The sequence below is a fragment of the Centruroides sculpturatus genome, unplaced genomic scaffold, assembly GCF_000671375.1.
Source record: "Centruroides sculpturatus isolate CEXI.00-Female unplaced genomic scaffold, Cexi_2.0 scaffold705, whole genome shotgun sequence".
Classification (NCBI taxonomy): Eukaryota; Metazoa; Arthropoda; class Arachnida; order Scorpiones; family Buthidae; genus Centruroides; species Centruroides sculpturatus.
The window spans coordinates 1-23,029 of record NW_019384916.1 but is presented as its reverse complement, the minus strand read 5'-3'; the positions used below and the strand labels follow the sequence as shown (position 1 = coordinate 23,029).

Sequence of the window (23,029 nt, the reverse complement as noted above, 5' to 3'; positions counted from 1 at the left end):
ATTATTTTTGTTGAATTTGGTTGCAACAAAAATAAATGTCAGATGGTATATCAAAAATATACAATATTATTACTATACCATCTGATATTTACGTCATAACTTAATTACATAAATATATATAATTTTTAATTGTTATAATTGACATCCAAAATATATAGTTTTATTAAAATAAAGATTTCATTCTAAATGATACAATCATGTATTTATTACTTTTTAGCTGATTCCTACTTGACAGCATAAATATTTAATTCAGATATAAATATTTATGTGCAGATGATCAAATAATCAAGTTAAAAGTATGATATTCAGCACAAGAAGCGTTAGAACTTCCAAACACTCCCTGTATGTTCCTTCTCTCTATAAGAAAACTAGAAAAATCTTTAAATTAAAAATATGAGAGTATTTCAAATTCTCTTCTCTTCTATTGTCCAAACAAACATTTCTTAATACTCTATTGATAAATCATCAGGCAATGACTCTTCAATTTAAGTTGTAATGACAGACAGAAAACGTTTAAAGTGTTCTCTGAAGACAACATTGTAAAGAAAAACAAGCAATTATTTCATGTGACATCATCACATGAAATAATTGCCAGGGTGCAACTTTTGATCATATTTTTAATTTATCTCATTTAAAATACATGCTCTCCACCTCAAATTACTAGTGGCTTGCCCCTGTACTGTACATCTTACTTTTCCTTTAACAATAGAGTCGAGCCGGTCATTTATATAACACCTTTCAGGGAAAACTTTTTGAATTGAAATAACATGACTTCCGGTTTGCATCAGTTCTTATACAGTTAATCAGGTCTTCCTATTTGGTCTTATCTTTCATCTATCTAACTCTGAGATTAAGGAAAGACAGATGGACAAATGAACAACAGTGAGAATTTATAGGTTACAATTTTTTCAAATTGCAACCGAATAAAAAAAGTAAGATAAATCAATTAACATAATTTTTTAATGGAAATTATGTATATACACAATTACAATTCTTAATTAAAGAACAAAATTATTGTATTTTTAAATATAGAAAGGAAAATTTAAATCACCATCAAATTCAGACTAATGTCAATAAAAAAAATCTATTATTATTATTACTACTACTACAGAATTTTATGCTTCATCTGAAACTATATACATAAAGATTAGTGTGATAAAAGAAAGTAAATTGTCAACTTATAGCAAACAATATTCACTATTGAAACAAAAATTAATGTTGTCATAGTAAAAAACACATGATAATTGAAAAAGAAATTTTAAAATTTAAATAATTATACAGAATAGTGTGATTAATTCAACACTTAAAAAACTTAATTTGAATTACTTCTAGTATTTTAAAAAAAATTTTATATTTCCTTCTCTTTCTATTTACAGTACAGTAGAGCCTCGAAAACTCGGCACTCGATAACCCAGCACTCCAGATAACTCGGCCACACCCTGGCAGGGCAAAAAAATCCTTAGTTAATTAATTTTCATGATAAAGACAGCTTTATACCTCAAAGTATTTTTCTGAGGTCTGTCTTATCAGGTAAATTACTGTACACAGTGTATTCATTAATTTTCATTTTCATGTAGTAAAGGCTCTATGCCTTCATAAAAGATGTACTTTTCCTTTGTTTAAGGGTATTTGGGCAGTTTATTCTCTGTTGTATTCTGAAGTAAACAATACATACAAGTACAGTACGATATTTTCTGAGGAAACACTCATATTTATTTTTTTAACTCCATTCCCGATAACCCGGCATTTTCACAAACTCAGCCACCCTTCAGTCCACATTAGGCCGAGTTTTCGAGGATCTACTGTATTATTAAAAATATATTTGAAATAATTGTTATCTTAAATTATAAAAATTCACAAACGCACTTTATACTTCAGCAAAATTTTATATTTACTACAAAAGTATTATATTCTGAAAGGTCTTCCTCAGACTACATTAAAACTATTGGGTTGTTCAGAAAGTAAGTTCATTTTTTCTGTGGAAAAAAAAAACAATATTTTTATAATAAATAAATATTTTATTAAATCATATATCAACCATTTTGGTCAAATACCTGTTGTCATCATTTCTGGTAGTAGCATTATTTCACATTCATAAAAGTTTCGATCGTTGTTACAAAAAACTGATCCAAGTGACTTTTGACATTGTCATTTCAAGTAAATGTCTTACAGTTAAAAAAAAAATTTGTGTAGACCAGAACAAGTAATAATCTGAGTGTGCAAATATGGTTGGTATGATAGTATGTCCCCCTCTAAGTTATAACAGTTTCTGAGGAATTACCAAACTTGTGTGAAATTTGACATTATTGTGGTAAAATACTACAAGTGTTTTGTTCATCAATTCTGGCCGCCTTTTCTGTTTGATGATATTACTCAATTTGTTTACTTGATGACAATACACTTTCGAATCAATTGTTAAATTGTCTGGTAATAGCTCCAAAAAAATTTTCCTTAAAATCCCACCAAAGAGAGCATCTCTCTTTAAGAACATGTAGAACCCATATATAGAGCTTTGAAACGAAATTAAGTTGTTTCAAGTAATCATAAGCAGTTCAATTTGACAAATTTAATCTCTTAGTGATTTTACGTGTTGTTATTCGGCAGTTTGCTTCAATCAGTACCTTTATTTTGTTTTCATTGGTTTCAACTGGCCATCCATAACATAGTGCATCTTCAATATTGAAATTGACAGAACAAAATTTTGTAAACCAGTTTTGGCACTGTCTTTCTCTCAACACATCATCTACATACATGTACCACAATTTTTTTATTGCTTGAACAGCATTTTGATTTTTTAGGTAATAAAAAAGCAAAATATGCCGAAAATGATGCTTTCAATCTTCCATATTTGATGGGACCCAAAAAATAAAAAATTGCACAGAATCAAACAAAATTTTTTACAAATAAGCCTTAAAATACTAGCTGTCAAAATATATAATGATAATATGGTTTAGAATGAAAATGGCGGAAAAAATACGACTAATCTGTCTAGTGGTTAAAAAAACGAACTTATTTTCTGAACAACCTAATATATTCTTATGAATTTCAAGGGATACCTTTCAATAAGGTTGAAAATGTTTGCAATAAACAAAAGTTGGCTGAAAAATATAAGTTATGTTTATTTGTGACTTTTACTAATTAAACAATTGGATAAAATTTAATGTCATTATTTAGTGATAAATAATTCCAAGTAGAGAATAAATGCTTTAACCAATTCTGACTGTACACTGACAATCTGTTAAGACATAACATATTTGCCAAATCAAAGACTTTTTTTTTACTTTTTGATTTAATACATTGTTATTTAGAACAAGCAGAAAAATGATTAACTCAACATTATTTACATTATTTTTCTGTTACAGAAAGGGTTTTATTTTAGATATTTTGAATCTAGTTTTAATTACGACAGTATGTAAATTAACCCCAGTAAATCACAGCCCACTTTTGAAACCTGGATTTTTTTGGATTAGAATTAAGTTAACTTTTAATTAAATATTATGTTAATTTTAGTCCAAAAAATAATTGGGATTTTATATATGTTTAGTTCAACAAACTTATCTGAAAAATTATATTTTTGATTTCTTATAATACATGTGAAGCTAAGAGAGAAAGAGAAGTTTATTTATTAATACTTCTTTCATTATTAGCTTCTTACTCACTGATTTAATGTAATTAAATACTTGTCCTTCTTTAAAATTATATACATACATGCACACACATATATAATACACGTGTAATTTACCTTTTGTTTATTACATACCTATTATATTGAGAGCAATAAAAGCACAAGTTAACCTTTTCTATTAAGTAGGTCAAGGAAGAGCAAACACAATCACACCTAAATTATTTCAACTGTAATGTTAAGAGTTAGATTTATTTATTTATATTGATTTTAATAGTCTTGATTATTTAGACCTAGAAAAATCAGTAACCTCCTAAGGCTATTTTCTCTGACCTCTGACCCTTATTTTCTCTGATCATACTAATAAGTATGATGCTTCACTTAGTTCTTTACTAGAAAAACAATAATAAAGTTAACTTTTACAACAAATAAATTCACAACTTTATTCAATATAAGAAGAATATATATATTAAAATATAATTCTAAATGATAAACATTTATAAATTGAGATGTAGCATTGTCATTGAACACAATTTTTCAGATGAATTGAATAACGTTTATTGTTAACATAAATCTAACCATTGGTAAATCTAAATAATTCACTGAAATTACTTCCTTCAAATAATTTTATATAAATAAAATCTTTAAAAAAATTCAATCATTACAGAGCATTTTGAGAAAAATAAATCCATTTACTACAGAAAATTTTCATTTTGTTTGAATCTAACTGTTTTTGTAATGTTTCATAAGATGACAATTCTTGATTAATGTTTGTGTGAAGTAATTTGTGACTCCAATAAAAAGATCTGCCTTTTGTAAGCATAATAAATGTTTTTAATATCAAGATAAAAAAAATGCTAAATTTATTTACCAATAATTATTGTAAACAACTTATTGTTGAGAACTCAAAATACAGTGTAATTTCCTTAACAAAATGTGCAATTTCCTAAAAAATTGAGTAAATATCAATTTAATTGTATTTATAAGGTAACCAACAGAATTTAGAAGAATAAAAAGAAATAATCTCCTTTTATCAAATGCAGCTGATATTTGAATTTGATACTTACAAAGTGATGTAACAACAGGAGGAATTCAGTCTATGGTTGCTAAAATCTTTCAAACTTTGTTTTTGTTTTAGTGTGCTGTATTCCAAAATTCACAGCCCAGAAAATGTGAGAAGAGACTTTAAAGTATTTGGTGTTTATGAAAACATTAAAAGCATAATTTGATGTATCTTTAATATGAAGGTTTGTTGCTATTTGGTATGAGAAATACTGTTATATCAATTGCTTCTATCTAGTTGTTTTGAGTTTTCTTTCATCTTCAGCATATATAATCAACATACAAAAATTTAATAATATTTATAAATTGAAATTTTGAAAAACTTAAACTTTGTATTGATTGATATAAATTCTGAAGATTAAAAAAAAACCCTCAAAAGTATTAAAACAATATTTGAAATTACAAATTGAAACCTTAATCTTATTCATTTAGAAAATTTAATTATAATAATGATGATAAGCATGTTATTTTTCACTGAAAAAGAAAAAAAGCAAAAGAAAGAAAGAAATGAGAAAAAAATAAAACTAAAATTCACAGGGCTGGAAATAGATTTTCTGCAAGAATTTGCATTTTTCAATATCTGTATAAATTATTCTTTTTGGACTTTTATAAGTATAATTTTGTTCATACATCTTATAATATAATTGAGATGGATTCATGATGATGATGATGATTATTATTATTATTATTATTATTAATAATCATCATCATCATTTGGGCTCTGCGATTATTAATAATAAATCGCACAGCCCAAATGATTAGGAGTTGAAAGTTGAAATGTGGTATACAGTTAGGGTATGCCATGAGAATGCATACTAAGAAGGGATTTTTGGAAATTCTCCCCATGCAGGATAGGGAGATGCTGCTTCTACTGTACTATTTTAGATGCAGTCTTTTTGCATTTTTTTGTGGGAAATCAAACATATTTTTAAATCCATCTAAAAATTCTCTAATTAGCCTCTGAAGAGAGGGAACCTAATTCTTACACCCGATGAAACGGGCAAGATCGGCTATATAACTAAAAAGGTCATCTAACATAAGAGTTTATCACAATAAACAACCAATCTAATACACTTTAAAAATTAATTATTCCTCTACTGTATACAATTTAGAGAATTTTTAAAATGTGTTAGATTGGACACTGTGTGATAAAATCTTATGTAAGATAACCTTTGTATATATAAATCATATATAGTCGACCCCCTATAACACTGTTGATAATTCCGTTTTATATGAATTCCATGTTGTACGAGTCACTTAGATTTTACAAATACATGAGCCGTTCACAACCCGGCACATGTATTTGTAAAATCTAAGTGACTCATACAACATGGAATTCATATAAAACGGAATNGGAGTCTACTGTATAGTAGAAGGATTAGAAGTACAAAATAATCTAATAATCTTAATCTTCGCTGTCGTTATTTTTTGCCCAAACAATGTCGAGCTCATCTGCCAGTTTCTTATATTTTGATTCATTGCACTAATACAAATAAAATTTTAATATGCAAGTGAACTTTATGATAAAAATTGTAATTAGAAAATAAAACTTAACTTTTAGAAATGAATAATTTTCTAACATTTTTTGTTTGAAATTTAAAAGGGTTTGAAAAAATAGTCAATAAAATACAAAGAAAAAAAAGCATCTGTCTTAATATACCATAATTTCCTGTGCATAAATCATAGTTCATCTGTGTTTTAAAGTCAATTTGAAAGCAGGTGCAGGTAATGTATTTTAGCAATTTTTTCAGGTTATATGCAGAAAATTACAGTATCTTATATATATTATAATTATAATTAAAAAGCATGAATTTTAACAAACTTTATTATAAATCTAAATATTTGCTTCAGTTACAACTTGAAAGACATCAACAATGCAAGAGTTATAATATTGCAAGAAAAAAATTTTTAAGCAAATTTCACGTGATGTTAATCAATATTATTAAAATATCTATTCAGATCATATCTTTTTATCTCATAGTACAAATAAACTCATAATATCTAGATTCCTCTATTACAAGATACAACAGCTATCAATAAATCAAAAGCGTAGTCAGAAGTCTTTACAAATATAATGCTTTCAATGCAAAAAGTAAAAATAAGTTTAATATTAAAAAAAAAAACAAAAATATAAATTCTGCTATGATACTATTAATATTATCAAACTGGATGAAAATAAAGTAACCACATCAGCTAATTATTTTGTTTTTTCTACAGTTTAACTTACATAAATTTTGATAAAAATTACCAGTGCTCTATAAAATAATGCAAGCTCATGCATTTTATTAATTATTTTCTTAGATATTTTATGATAATTACGGTATTTGCTACACAATACATTTATATCTAAGAAAATGTAATTATTAAACATTTGTATAGAACACAATCAACAAAACCTTTAACATCCAGTAACAAAATTTAATGTAAAACTGACAGAATTTAATTTTAAGTTTTACATTAAATTTCATTACTGGATGTTAAAGGTTTTGTTCATTATGCTTTGTAATTTGTTCCTGTTATTGAGAAGAAGGTAACTTATTCATATAGAACACTTTAAATAATCTTATTTAAATTAAATAATTTAAATAAAAACAGAAAAAAATTTTTAAAAAGTCAGAAGAACCGTTACTGATTTGCCTCAATGCCATATTAAAAGTTCCTAATAAAAATTGAGTGATGTTAAAAACCATCTAGCCTCCTATTATTTACTATCTGAACCAAAATATAGATTTACAACATTCTTAGCTTATCTAAATAAAAATAAATTATTGGGCTGCAATTTGAAAAAATTGTAGACCAATAAATTTCCAATGTCATCTATCTGTCCTTCCTTAATCTCAAGAACAGAGTTAGACAGATGAAAGACGACACAAGATATGGAAAGCTTATAGGCAAGAGGCCCCAATTAACTATATACAAACATACAATGAAAACTGGAAATCAGATCACTTCATTTCAAAAATTTCCCCTGAAAAAAGTTAGATGACTGACACAATTCAATTGCTAAAAGAAAAGTATGATGTACAGTGGCAAGACACTACTAACTTGAAGTGGAGAGCATATATTTTAAATGAAATAAATTACAAAATATGATTAAAAATTGCAGCCTGGCATTGACATCATCACAATAAATATTTGATCGTTTATATATAGATGATGGCATGATACAATATATATAAATTTTTATTTTTAGTTCACTCAAATTAATTTTTATCTAAAAGAAAAAATGCCACCATACATATGGCAAATGGCAAGTCAAAACAACTTATAAATATCAATTACAAAACACAACAGCATACAAGAATGCATTAATATTTTAATGTATTATATTCTTGTATAAGTTGTCAAATCAATAAGTTTTCAGAAAAATAAGTCTTTGATAAATGTAATTATCAATTATGACTAACAGAAAATCTATAACACTAGAAAATAAAAATTCTGACAATTTAAAACAAAATATCTCTCTGCTAATGTAATGTATTTAGCTGAAAGAACTGAGTCCATAATATTGGAACAGTATCTAGACTAACTTATTATATAGCCTATATATAAAATGAGAGTTTTGATTTCTTTTTTCACTAAAAGTACTTTGAGTAAAATAATGAGAATTACAACAATATCAACAGAAATAAATGAATTTAAAATATGCACATAATAGCTACTTACTTTTTCAAGTTACAAAAATACAGACATCAATGGCAGTGCCTGTTAATTCAGGCACTAGCTTGCCGGACTGAGTTTCAATTCCACTTTGACACTAGTATTTGTGCTTATCAAATTTTAATGGGAATTATTGCTTAGAAATCATTTTATTGTTTAGATTTTTTAATCAGACTTGATTAAAAAAATTATACACAGATCAACATTCATTTACATTTATGCATTCTAGGTGCTATGAACTAATTTAACATTGAGCAAGTTAATAACTAAAAACTAATAAATAACTTGTTTAATAATATACATACTAATATTTATCTGTTTTTACTTTAATCTCTCATTTTTCACATAGTTCATAAAAACTAAACAATCTATTCAATCAAATCAATTCAAACTACTAATCAACTTATCAGGTAGAATTATTATTGAAACCGTAACTCAGTAAACTGTATCACTATAATCAGTCATATTTAATAAATTTATGCAACAGCCATTAGTTATGCAAGATTTGAACATTTTAGATCTACAAAACTTGTACAAAAATACAGGGTGTCCAAAAAGTGACTGTGCAGTGGTAAAAGGTTGAAATTTTAATGAAAGTGAAGATGTACGATACAGCAATTTTTCCTCCAATAAATGCTGGAAATGTCTCCCAGAGGCCTCAAAATCCTGGAAAGTGAAGTCCTAGAGGGCTAAATTCCATAGAGGATTATGTAATCAGCAGAGAAGTATCTCAAAAACTTTAGCCCAATAAACCAGAACATCTAAGCAAGCATTAACACTGTAAAGTGGAAACACAGAAATACAATATACAGATCTTGTATACAACGTTATAGGCTTCAATGTCATTACAAATCTCTCACTGTGCAGTAACAGACACCCTATACAAAATTAGCCACAACAGAATAATGCTCAAAGTTATAGTTAACTTTTGAAAGTTCTTAGAAAAGTTTTAAATTTTAAACTTTTCTATCTGTTTGATGGTGATAAAAAAGCAATAAATCTCCAAAAACATTTGTTCCACAAATTAAAACTTGTAGAAGAACATAGATTTTTATTGAGACACTAAGTCAATAAAAAAAAAACTACATTTTTTCAGTATCTAGACTATAAATAGAACTTGAAATCAATATAAATCACATAATACGAAGTTAATATAAGTTTGTTGGTTTTAATGGTTTTAAATTCTTGAAATTTCATTGAAAAAAGAAAAAAAGAAAAAAACATGCCATTACATGAAAATGAAAACTGCTACATCAATTTGTTCTTATGTTTTATTGCTCAACTTTTTTAAGATAAAACTTTCATTATCATCAAACTAAACCCATCCTGAAACAATTTTTAAATGATATATTTAATTATAGCAACAGCAAAATTTATCAATTTCATAAACTAGACATTTCAAGTATTCAAGAAAATCACATTAACATATTCACAATAATTGGTTTAATCTTAAAATTGTGATAACCTAACTTTCAAATTGCTTTTTTTGCCATTTTAGATGAATTTTTAACAATTTCAATTAAATTATCCAACAAAACTAGCAAGTAAGAACTTTCCATATATAACTTCATACCTTCCAAACAAAATCTACTAGAACTGTATATTAAAAGTTCAAATTCTTAAGTAATTCTTAGTTTCCCAATAATGTCAAAAATTTGTCATTTAAAGTCATTATCTTTTGTCTAGAGCTGATGATAAAAGTATAAACAAACAATTATTGCAAAATTCAATATGTTTACCTCCTAATAATTATAGTAGAGCAAATCCTATTGGTATTTATAATCCTTTTGTTAAAATCATTTAGTTTGATAAAATATTTTTTCCAGGAACTAAACTTCATGTTAATGATTTACAGAGATAAAAATAAGTGGTGGAAAAGTGTGAGCGGTATTAATTTTACCATACAAGTTATATGTTCCAGCTTTGATTTTGGATTTTAGAAATAAAAATAGTGCATAGTTTCAAAACATTGCAGTAAATGATGTAACCAGGAAGATCCTAATCCCAGTCCTCTCCTCTGGATCTTCCAGAATCAGATCAAAAATCTTTGTCAAACAAAAGTCAGACACAGAGCCAAAAGAGAAGAGGACAGGACTTAGAATGCCTGGAAAATAACAATTGAGAGTGCATTATAATTTATAAGATATATTTATATATCTTATCGCACAGGTAATGTTTTTTCACACGTATATCTTTTTAATAATGTTTTCCCCAATTTCATTTGAAACAGCCATACAGGAGGGGAAAAACGAAAAAATTAACACACACAAAAGGAAAACATAACCAGGAAAACTACACTTTTGGCCTAAATCCAGTCAATCACGTGACGCTCGGACATCTCCGGCCATCGATCAAACGGCAGAACTATACTTTGGACGAGAAATGGTACTTTTTGAAACAGGAACGGTGCCAGATAAGGCACGAATTCCGCGCGGCTTCGGCTTTGGAAATAAAGAATTTATTCGAACAAATTATTCGCCAATTACGATAAATCGATAGCCATTGTCATTCCCGTACCAGAAACGACGCATTAATTACGTTAAGTCGGACGATTATTAACAGAAAAATCCGGATATCGTACGATAGTCGAGCGTCCCCTTCTTTATTCTCTTTATAGAATTCGAGGAGCGGATGTCCGCTAAGAAAAAAGTTTCTATCGTCAATTCGGAATTAATAAAATAGAGGACGAGAGAAGCCGTTCACGGAATCGACATTCCTTGGAGATGATTCACGTTTTTAAAACAAAGATGTAACTTCGCTTATGGGCGAGGACAACAACACCAACCAAGGTCACTTCCTCCGGTGCAGTTCGCTAAAAACGAGTCTCCCCCTTTTTTTATCGCTCGGATTTAGTCACGATAATTACTTCGCAGCTGCCGAATCGAACATTTCGATTCGGCGAAACCGGAGGTAAAAAAAATACCGTAGAATGATGAGGATCGCTTCTATGCACTCTCGGCTTCTATGGTTAGCAACCACCCACAGAACCTGTCATTTATTTCCTTAATGACAGTGTGGAGCGACGAGAGTAGTCTATTTACCTCAAATGTTGACCGACTTCGATGCAAATTACCGGAGCGATCGCTCTTCTATAATGTGGAAGGTCGCGTGAAAAGGGGAATATTCACTCTCGATCGTTAGTGGCATTAATCGGTAGAGTTCGAAATCGATGAGGCTCTCGAGAATAATGAGAGAAAAGGGGCAACGGGCCACACCCAGACCAAATTAGTGCCGTTCGATGAACGGGTATCGACTATCCGATCTACGGCTTCCCGGCCGCAATCGATGTTATAGCGCCCGAAACCGAATCAATAACGTCACCTCCGACTGTAGGAATGTCAACGTCACGTGCGGGCCACGTGTTTTATAAGACTTCCCCGTGGCTTCCTCTATGTTACCTCGCAGCCCGCCACACTCTTCCTGCCCGACTCCGAAACCCGTTTCCGTCGCCATTCGAGCGCCCAGTAACTTCTCGAAGACGTTCTTTGGACATCTTCCGCCGACGTCACACCATGACTAAGCGAGTAGCGGATGCGGATAATGACGAAACCAAGCGTAGAAAAATCGAGAAAGACGTTCGTCTTCAAAGAAAAACAAATGAACAGCGTAACTGCGAAGCGATGATGTTGGTTACATTCGCACGATACGAGATGTTATTTTCGTACTGACTAAATTAGACACGCTAACGATTGATACTAACCTTACGGGTCGAGACTGGTGACGACAAACACGGACAGAGAATTAAGAATGTTAATGGATATTATACGAAGCGAACGAGGCCGTTTCGCCGGACTACCTGCCAGCCATACGAGACTGCAGCAAAGAAATGACAACTCATGGTGTAAATATCCGCCTCTTCGCCTGACGTCAAGCGTCACGTGAGTTGATTCACTTCGACCTCCCAACCAGGAAAAATCGGGAGACTCGACTCTCGAAACAGCTGTACCGCTATCTGGCTCGCATGAAAATAAAAATTCGATAGAAAGGGGGCTAATGTCGCGAGAACCGACAAAAATTTATAAATTATCCGATCTGCCTCATCTCTATTAGAGAATTTAGGGATGCCACTCTCAATCACCATTTGATATATAAAAACTCGATTCAATAAACCGATGTATTTAGTATAGAAACAATCTTTTCAGATGAGAAAATTTCTAACAATTCGTAAATACAAAGTCCGTTTTTATGGGAAAATAAGCTCGTCGACTCATCCTCGCCTCCAAATTTTTAATTTTAGCAGCTAAACTCGCTAAAATGCAGGATTCGCTCATTTATGCCACTCTACTAAATTCGGGAGCGAATACAAAATGCAGCGGCTTTAAACGTTTAATTCTCGCGATACAGTAAAAATATAAATAAATAAAAAAGCGAAACGAATAAAAATTGAAAGATCGCCAAAGCGAAATCACTGGAAGCATTAAAAAAGACCAAATAAATTCTGCAGGCTTTATTTATTGTTTTATTCCCCCCCTTAAACAATATCGAACTGCGGTAGTGTGTTTCGTAACAAATTTCACTTGCAGATAACATTGTTAAATTCTATAATCGTCAAACAACTCTACGTACAGTACTGTAGAAGCCGCAAAAAAACAGGAAAAATGGAAAGAAAATTACAGTTCTCTGGAGCGAGTGCTCCATTTACCAACCGGTTTCTGGAATGATATCAGAATTTGTTTTACACCGTGACTAAAAATCTGCCCACAAAACACCATTTTGCACACTAAATTCGCCACGATTTCATGGTCGCTCGGAAGGACCCTCTATGTACCGCAGTGGGTCATCTTCACTAAAAACTGGGGCCGCGGGACGTTGTAAAAAAAGGGGGAGGATACAGGAGAGAGATCGGTTTACGTCACGCGCCAGGTCAAAATCTCGAATGATCGTCGCTGGTGAATTTACCAAGGAAACGAGCGAAGGGCAAATGCCAAGTACTTCGTAAACAGGACATTGGATAAGTTCGACCTTGGCACCCTTCCGAAAACGACACAGATTTCAAATAAATTAGCAAAATCGATTGATTCGAAGTAATACGTTTACATTCTTCGACGGAGATTTAAACTACAATGCTATAACGAGAAAAAAATCGAATATCGCTCCATTCGAAATCGCTGCATCCATTTTGCTAATATGGTAGCGTGTTCAGATAAGCTATCGCCAGATAAGCGTGTTTTCGTGTATACCGGGCGATAAGCGATTTATAACTAACGTAATTGGACCGCGGAAAAAACTTTCCACTTGCCATATTAGAAAAATATTTTTAAAAAATCCAATTTCGCACGTTTTAAACCGTCCAGCGTTAAATCAAATGTAATTCTGCACAGAGTACAATGGTCAGAACAAAATTTCGTTATAAGGCGGGGGTTAAGAGCGATACCGGGAGTCAAACGTTTCGCAAGTGTCTTATTAACTATTACTCAATCGATTTTTTGAATTTAATGCGGAAAATAAAAATTTATAATGGCCGTACTGAGTACAAACACGTTACGTTTATATCATTTACAAACAAAGGATTCAAGTAGAATAACTCACGAAGGTCGTCTCGAGATTTGTTTAAGGGAATTTTTTCGGAATGTAAATTTGTCTTCATTCATATAAAAAACGTTTTAATAATTTCACAATTTCTTTCGGGGAAGGGGAAATATAAGTTAGTTCTTGTGGCAATATATCTTATTTTCCAGTACTTATTCAATTAAATATTCCGTTTACACGAGCTCGGAGTTTTCCAATTTTTTTAAAGTAATAAATCTTTATAGTTTTTCGTTGCGTAAAAAAAATCTAAAGCATGAACATCAACTAAAAGATTCAATGACACATACGAGTATCAGACACGTCACTTCAATACATGCAAGAAAAATTCTCTCTCCGAACATTCCACGAACAAAGTACGTATAAACATCTTTTAAACGATAAATAAAATTTATTGAATTAAACAGATAAATACAGAACTTTAATCTAAAAAATTATTATTTTTATGTTGAATATTCTTTTTGTTTAAAGCGTGATACCGATAAAAGTTAAATATAAATTAACATCGAAGAAATTCAATGTTAATTTATATTTAACTTTTATTAATAATTTAATTGTTTAAAATTTAAAACGGTTTTATTCTGTGGTTTGGATGTGACAAAACAATTACTTAATCGACAAAAATTTAAATTATAATCAGCTTTAAACAAAAATAAACTTTGATAAAAGGATTCTGGTGAACTCCTTAAGAAGTTCGCAAATTTTTCTGATATAATTGACGAATTTTGTTCCCTTTTCTCTCAATAAATAGATGCTAATATGAAGGACTTATCTTTCTTAAAGAAGTGATATTAATATTTCGAGTGATAGCTAGATTTTGACAGAATAAAATGAAAGCAACCATCTCAAAAACGTCCAACAAGTTATGCTTAACATCAACTTAAAAAAAGGGGACACTTCACACGCCGATCACTTTCACATTAACAAGACTTCTATCACATCCACAAGTAATTTTTTGCCTAACCTGACCGAAAAAATAAACTGACAAACAAGACGAATGGCGGGAGCAGTTATCAATAACTTGAAATTTCGAGTGTGCCAATGTGGTTAATGCTAGCAGAAATCGTCTAACATGAACTAAACTGACATTTTCCGTGGGAAAGATATTGACTGCAGCATAATTACAGAGCGTATTCCCATTTTTACGAGGAATGCCACACTGCTAAAAACGGGGTTGCCTTTCTTTCGTGCCCACGCTGTTTCAAAATTACTATGTATGCCGGAGAGATTTTTCTGGGTCGCGACCGTTTCTCTAGTTAATGGTGTAGACATAATTAAACTATCAAATATCCAGATCCCAGCAATCTCTTATGACTAATAATGTTAGTGCAACACCATCCAATTTAGTCTAACTTCAAACAAATAATTTACATCAGAACGTGTGTGTAACACTTAAAATCGTATGTAACAATGTAATTTAATCACCACCAACAGGCAGGGAAAAGAATCTCATCTATCTCGTGAAGGTGGAAAGTTATTCCTGATCATCCATAAAATCAAGACTAGCCGACTTTTGGGCAAAACATGATCAAAATTTTCTATTCATTAATGCATTGCTTAATGACTTGTATCAAAGCACGCAACTTTCAGTCGAGATGTAAGGGTATATAGTTGAGGTTAGCAGTGAAAACGTGCTCACGAGATGTCGATACAAAGGTAACGACATTCATAACTTTTTATCTCTGGAAAATCGCATCCAAGGTCAAAATAAATGTAACTGTAAGTCGTTCTTTCCTGCGGTCTCGAAAGGAAATATTAAGTAAAAATAATTTAATCCTAACATATTTTGAATTTGGGAACTTTTTGCAATTACGCTGGAGGCTAATTATGCTAGGAGATCAGCAGTACAATTAGAATAATTAATTTAAAAATGAAAGAAATAAATTCTTATTTGCGACGTTATACAATTGCGAGATAAGACTCTTCCTACATGCATCGCGTTTATTTATACGTAGATCGGAGGTTCTCTTTGTCATAAATCATCATCAATTTGTATCTGCATAATGCAACAAGAAAAATTTTCCATTTAAATTAATCATAGTGTTCTTCCCGTTGAAAAGATTTCCGTTTTAGAAAACGTTTCGTGCATGTTTTCAAGTCAATAAACAGTTAACTTGTTTGGAGAAAGACATCACGTGTAGTGAGGATGATCTCCAAATAGAAACAGTCATACAAAAGTAGATTCTGTTCGCAGAAAAAAAAATTAATAATAAAATAAAAAAAAACAATTCTTTATTTTCGTCCAAGGCATATCGATCGATATATATAACGAATCTCGGCTGTTATTTTCTATATTAAGCGCTCTGTATGATGAGTATTAGTTACAGTTTGTGGAATTACGTAACCCGGTTAGAAAATTTGTCGGTGTTAGACAGATTTTCTGTAATGGACTCGTGCCAAATTTGGTACATGTGTACGCGATTCCATTAATGAGGTAACGACGTCAATTTTCGAACAAAAATACTATTTAAAGCAGCTGGAAGACAGATTAAACGGTATTTTGCAGCTTTTAAACCAAGCTAAAATGGTTGCGCTTTAGAAATTGGGTGATTTGGGCTTATTGGTAAATGGTTCTCTCGTAAAATGAGGACGAATATTTTGATCGGTTATTTTTATTAGACACTCTAAGTTATAACTATGATTTACTTGTAAAACTAAATGCATATCTCTCATTAAAACGAAAATTAAATCCTTCCAATGAAAATTTTACTTGTTGACTATTCTAGTGAAAACAGTTGACCCTGATTCTGAATGAAAAAAACTATAAAAAAAAGCCATATATGTTAAAATACTTGTTGATATCCATCGTAACCTGTTGATAACCCATATTTCATAATTACAGATAATCAAGAGTGTTTCTGGAAAGTATCCATATTAACACCACATTGTACAATTGCAGAATGTTTGCAAAATCAACATTTAATAAGCAAAATAAGCAACAACCAAAACCATTTGCTCAGTTCTGAGAAATCTAACTAATTACAATAGTGTCTACTGTAAAAACCATTAAGGAAAAGTGAATTTTGGCCTTGGACAATTATTAAACACCTCTGTCCAATGCTACTGTGTTATATCATCTCAAAATTAAATAATATGAATCTAGCAAGAATTCTCAAAGTTGCATTACACACATCTCATTTTATTGACAGAATCAAATACAAAACTACAATTTATTCAATTTATTGTCTGTAACAATCAACAAAGCTAGCTAGAAATATAACATGATATTCCTGAAAATAACTATATTTGAAATACAGTAACTAATTTCAATTAAAAAGCTACCATAATATTTAAAAGCAATCAATTCAGAACCAATTGGAGAGTTAATATAAATAAGTAACATGAAAAAANGTTTTTAAAGTTAGTAATATCTAATCTAGAAACTAAAAAATTTAATGCAATGAATAACAATTAAAGAAATAATCTGACCTTCAAAATCAAAATGGCTAAGATTCATGTATTGAAATATTTTTAGTAATATTTTTTTAAATTTTATTTTTAAAAAAATATGTAATAAAAACTCAAAATATTTAAATCAACATTCCTGAAATAAAAATTACTACAGAATTTTCAATATATAGATTAAAATGAATAATACAAAAAACGAAAGAGATGTTACTTTCCAATTGTATATGGTACCTAAAATTATAATAAAATCTTATTTAAATTATTAAAAAGCAAATTATATTTAATTCTCAATTTTTTAAATATTTTATCAAGAATATAAAGTATTTAAATATAAAACTTTAAATTATTATATTTAATTATATCTTTTAATATAATCTTTAGTAAGGAAATTTTAAAAATTCCTTTCACTACTTATTTAAATTATTTTAACTTAATATTCAAAAGTGCTTATTATTTGCATCAATAATTCCAAAAATTAGCTGCTATTTCTATTATTTTAAATTTGTTCATATTTAATTGAATTTTTATTTTAACTTTAAATAACAAGTAAAATAAATTTAAATTGTTTTAAAAATTCAAAATAAACTTTATGGTTAAAATTAGAAAGTAATGCCTGTACATTTTATACAGACTATTCACACAGTTAAATCAGTTGTACTTTACCACTATTCTAGAATTCAATACAACAACAAGGAAACAAAAACTAAATGAGGAAACTTAAATTCATGACTATTAAAACAGCTGAAATTTTCATAACACTCTTTTATCCAACTTTTATCTACATATTTTATCAGATTAATAAGGATGTGAAAATATGAAGGATATGAATATAAACTCAAGATACATTAAAAATAATTAGATTTATTTTTTCTTATTTTATAAAATTCAAGTAGTTTAGATACTTCTGATTAAATTATGAAACATTAATATTTATAAATCTTTATTATCAATATCTTTCAGCATTATATCAATGTAAAGCATGCAGATTATTCTAGATTAAGATATATAAAATGTCATGTAGCTATTAATTTTTTTTTCTCTGCAACTAACATAGAAAAATTCAATAGTTCCTATTTAATTAAAGTGTAATTTCAATTACTATATCATTGAGCATTTTAAATTAAACAACTTTATCAAATTAAAAATAAAAAAAACATGTCACAATTTCAATTATATGCATCTCAATCTACATAAAATAATCAAGGTTAAATCAGATTACAAAGATAAAATTTAATTCAAAAAGGCTCAATACATTAAATCTTTGTTAAACTATTAATAATAATTTTTAGTGTGTGAATTTTAAATTAACTTTTTCAATAATGATATTACTATAAAACAAAACAAAAAATCTATATTAAAGATTAATAAAAAATTGAAATACTATAATAGATGAATGTGTGTAGATTATGAATTAACTACATAAGCTTTTAAAGGGTTTAAATAGTTCTACAACAGTGTTATGAACAATTTTAAATGCACATAAGTTACTTCATAAATATCATTCACTACCACGATCATTTTCTCCTATCTAAATGGGTCAGATTTTGTTGTTCAATATGTTTCTAGTCTTCTAACCTATCCTATTTCAGGCTACGCTCCTCTAACTCATCTTTCCCAGCAAGCAATCTGAAAGTCTTCATCAGTCTACTTCTCATTAACTTTACATCTAAGTAATTAATTCTCTTTACTAATTCTTGTCTCATCTTTCTTCACAACATCCATCAAAGTCTACTTCCTCTTAGTTCACCACCTACATATTTTATACATAGCTACTTGTAATCAAACTATTCTTGATTTGATTGGAGTTAAAGTAACCTGCTAGACTATTTTTTTAAAAAAATCAGTTATTAGAAAATGCTTTTAAGTTTATCAAATTAATATAAGTCAACTTACTTCAAGTGCTTCAAATTTGATTCATATACGAAAATTTTAAATTAAGAATCAAAATTTGAACATTTTAATGCCTTTCAAATTACGAAGCACTGCTGAAATTAAATACAATTCAGAAAAAGCTGTATAAATAAATACATAAACTTATTTTTGAATAATTAATGTAGAGTTTGACTTTTTAAATTTGACAGTTATGTGGCACTAATACTCCAAAGCACAATCATAATGGGCAATCTATTACCAGTAAAGAATGTTTTTAAGACAAGACTGTTGCATCAGCAGCAAAAAGTATTTAACTGAATTCCATTTTTATCAACGTAATAAAAGGGTTTCTACTCAAACTTTTTGTTTTAAATTCTATGATTTTTCCCATCAAACTTTGCACAAATCCCTGACCCTCACATTCGTTACAGTATGGCATACTAAGAAATAAAACATTTGATTTACTATGAACATAAGATATTGCTTCCCCAACTTTTTAATTAGTTATTGTTTTCTAATTAAGAGTTATATATTTTTCTTATAATCACTGAATTATTAAAATTAAAAATAAAATGTTTTATTAAATAAAGGAATTTTATCACATTAATCCACAACTGTAAAACTACAAGGCTTTGAAAATAGAAAGCAGCCATTATTTATTTAACAAATTCTAAATAATCCATGTACAAAAGTATAAATTTATTCCTGAATATATTTCCCAAACTTTATAAAATATTAATAAACAGCTGGTAAATCAGAAATTGTTTTGTTACACAATCAAAAACATTAAAATGAAAAATATCATCATTTAAATATGATATTATTTAATTTATCATTTTTGGTTATTTTGTTATTCTTTTTTATTGGTTCATTAACACCTGCTCTCAGATTGAGTGTGTAAATTATAATTGTGAGGGATTAAGAGTTAAAATATTTTTAAAACAATTTTTATCAATATTAGATTAAGATTATTAGACTTTTCTCCTAAATTCATAATTACTGCATAATTAATACAGCAGTTTTAAAATATAAAAATAACAACTGATATTGCTGTATGTTATATTTGGGACCTAGTTCAAACCCCCAAGCATTTTGCAATGCTCTCCTCCTCATTACATTTTTATATTCTTTACAAACAATTAATATTAGTTTTAAAATGAATCTACACTATCAGTAAAAGTAGTAAATGTCTGTAATAACTGTCTGAACATTGTATATATTTTTATATTTTGTTTAATGTGATCACAATTTGAGGTCTGATGTTAAGGTCTGCTCTTGAATGATTTTAAAATACAACCTTACAATGAAATAAAATAATAAGTCTTACACATGATAAGACTTACTTATTAAATCTAAAATTGTAAAAAAATGTGATAATTTGAGAAATTTTCTATGTTTGGATCCTGAAACCTGCACCACTCCTCATAAGTTGCATTGCACACCACATTACTTTTGCTGCCTGCAGATGGCTATACTTGGTCAGCCATATTGTCAGCAAACAAAAACAACAAGGCAGCCAACAAGACAAATTCCCTGACTTTCCAGGTGGGTAGGAGGAACCTTGTAATAATCTTTTCCCTTTAAAAAATTATTAGTAATCAAACCAATTGCAGTGATTTTTATCTGGTCAAGTACTTTATTTAATTTGAGCTTGCTCAAATTAAATAAACTTATTAACAAGAATTATTAACAAGTTAGTGCATTACATTACTGCACAGTAAAAAAAATTAGGTTAAGGTATACAATTTTTTTATATTTTATGTCATTTTTAATTATACTTTCCATTATGAATTATATAAATTGGATACTATTAACATTATTAGCATAACAGGAAATGGGAGCCAAAAGAACATTAAATTTTAAAATGAATTATTCCATTAATAATATGACAATTTGAAAGATGACAAAATTAACTAACAGACCTAAAATAACAAAACTAAAAATAAAATTTAGACATAATCATCATGAAACCCAATAAATTTGTAAAGCCAAACAACCACCAGATTACATCAGGTTACTTTTCCATGATTAATCACAGAAAAGTAGCCTGATGTAATGTGGTGGTTGTTTGGCTTTAATAAAATTTAGGTTTTTTTTTAGTTGTACTATGAATAAATCAATAACTTCCATAATGAATAAATTAACATTTACAAAATATTTAGTTATTTTACTACTTCTCTGTCAATTGTTGCTCATTACATCCACTATTGTTCTTTTAGATTACATGGCACTTTCTCATTAGTCATTAATTCTCTAATAAAAAAAAAACCTACAGAAATGTTATCATTTCTGTAACTTTTTTGTATGATTTATTATGATATTTTTATCATCTTTATTTCAATTTTCTAATGATATCGTTCGATGCAAAACAATTACTTTATTACAAGAAAGCTTTTTGTTATAATCAATTATCTGTGTTGCTGAATTCTACATTAAATTGGTTAATTAATATTCTATTGTGTGTTTTCTCTCTTTTCTTTTGGATTAACAATAGAAAAAGAAAACACTTATCCAAGTTCAATTTCATTTTTTGATTTGCTTTTATTTTTGTGTAAAATGTAAATGTTTATATTCCTCTAATAATTAAATAAATGCAAAAGTGTTTAATTATATTCATTAGAAAACTAAATTACAGATTGGAAGTTAATATCATAAGAAAATTTATCTAAAATTTTTAAACAGTCTACAACTTAATTCAAATATACATGAAAAATTATAGTTAATTTAAAAATCTGTAATATTTAAATATTTAGTAATATATTATTAACATAAAATGTAGATGCTACAGAATTAATAACTTTCACCTTAATAAACTAGAAAAAATTTTAAAACTTTTTACCAAATTAAGGTGGCTGCTCTTAACTATTAAATAAAAAATAATTATATGCATACACTATGGATTATATTTGAATTTTAATACTTAGATGCTGAATAGTACAACTTATTTGCTTATCAAGTCTTATTAAATGGTATTCAAAATTATAATTTTGAAATGTCAAAAATAAAATATGATTATATAAAATACATTGATATTTATAATTCATATACTAAACAAAATTATGACAAATAATTTAAAAAAAAATTCCCACAACTGCCATAAATAATCAGGCTATAATTTGGAAATAATAATTATAGCCTGATTGTTCACGGCAGTTGTGGGTGTCTATTTGCTATGCATCAGGTTTTGTTGGTGTTTATATTTGTATAAATAAAAATTACATTAAATTACACACATTAAGTTTTTATATTTTATGTAATTTTTATAATATCTGTATATATTAAAAAACAAACATTTTCTATTTATACACTTTCTACAAATCCAGAATACAAGAGAATTTTGCAATGCCAAATTAAACTACAGGTACTTTATTATAGTAGACCCCCCCTATACACTGGGGCACTAATACTCCAAAGCCTCTTTTCTTTTGCTACCCTCACCACTTCTCAGTCAAGCCAGAACACTCAGGTAATTCAGCAAAACTGCTATCCTGCTTCCCTCAGTCAAACTCCCTAAGCTATATGTTATGTCTAAATGTATTGTACAGCTAAGCCTAGCATTTGAAAACATTCAAACAACAGATAGCCTGAACATTCTGAGCACAGTGAGCATCTGCAAGACATTTTATTGAAAACTTGAGTAGTGAATTTAAGAAATTATACTGGCTTTATTTGGTACATGATTGGTTACATAACTAATCATTTACATCTGGGTTTGAGACATAGCTCTTTAATGAGTTTTGCAGTAATCAAACAATTCTATCTGGGAGCATAACTTTTTGTCAATGAGAGTATTTTAAATAAATAAAAATTATGCTTATGAAAAACTGCAATGACAAAAATCATATTAAACTTGAAATAATGAGATAGTTTGAAAATGTT

At 28.7% G+C, this 23,029-nt stretch overlaps 1 protein-coding gene across 1 annotated transcript in view; it reads right to left on the bottom strand.

The window, feature by feature from the left end:
* LOC111631757 (phosphatidylcholine:ceramide cholinephosphotransferase 2-like) overlaps positions 1–12,711 on the bottom strand; it is a 75,283-nt gene extending 62,572 nt beyond the window's left edge. Inside the window, exon 1 of the mRNA XM_023376064.1 lies at positions 12,045–12,711. The gene's annotated coding sequence lies outside the window, so the exon portion shown is untranslated. The remainder of the gene's footprint in view (positions 1–12,044) is intronic.
* Between the last annotated feature and the right edge of the window lie 10,318 nt (positions 12,712–23,029).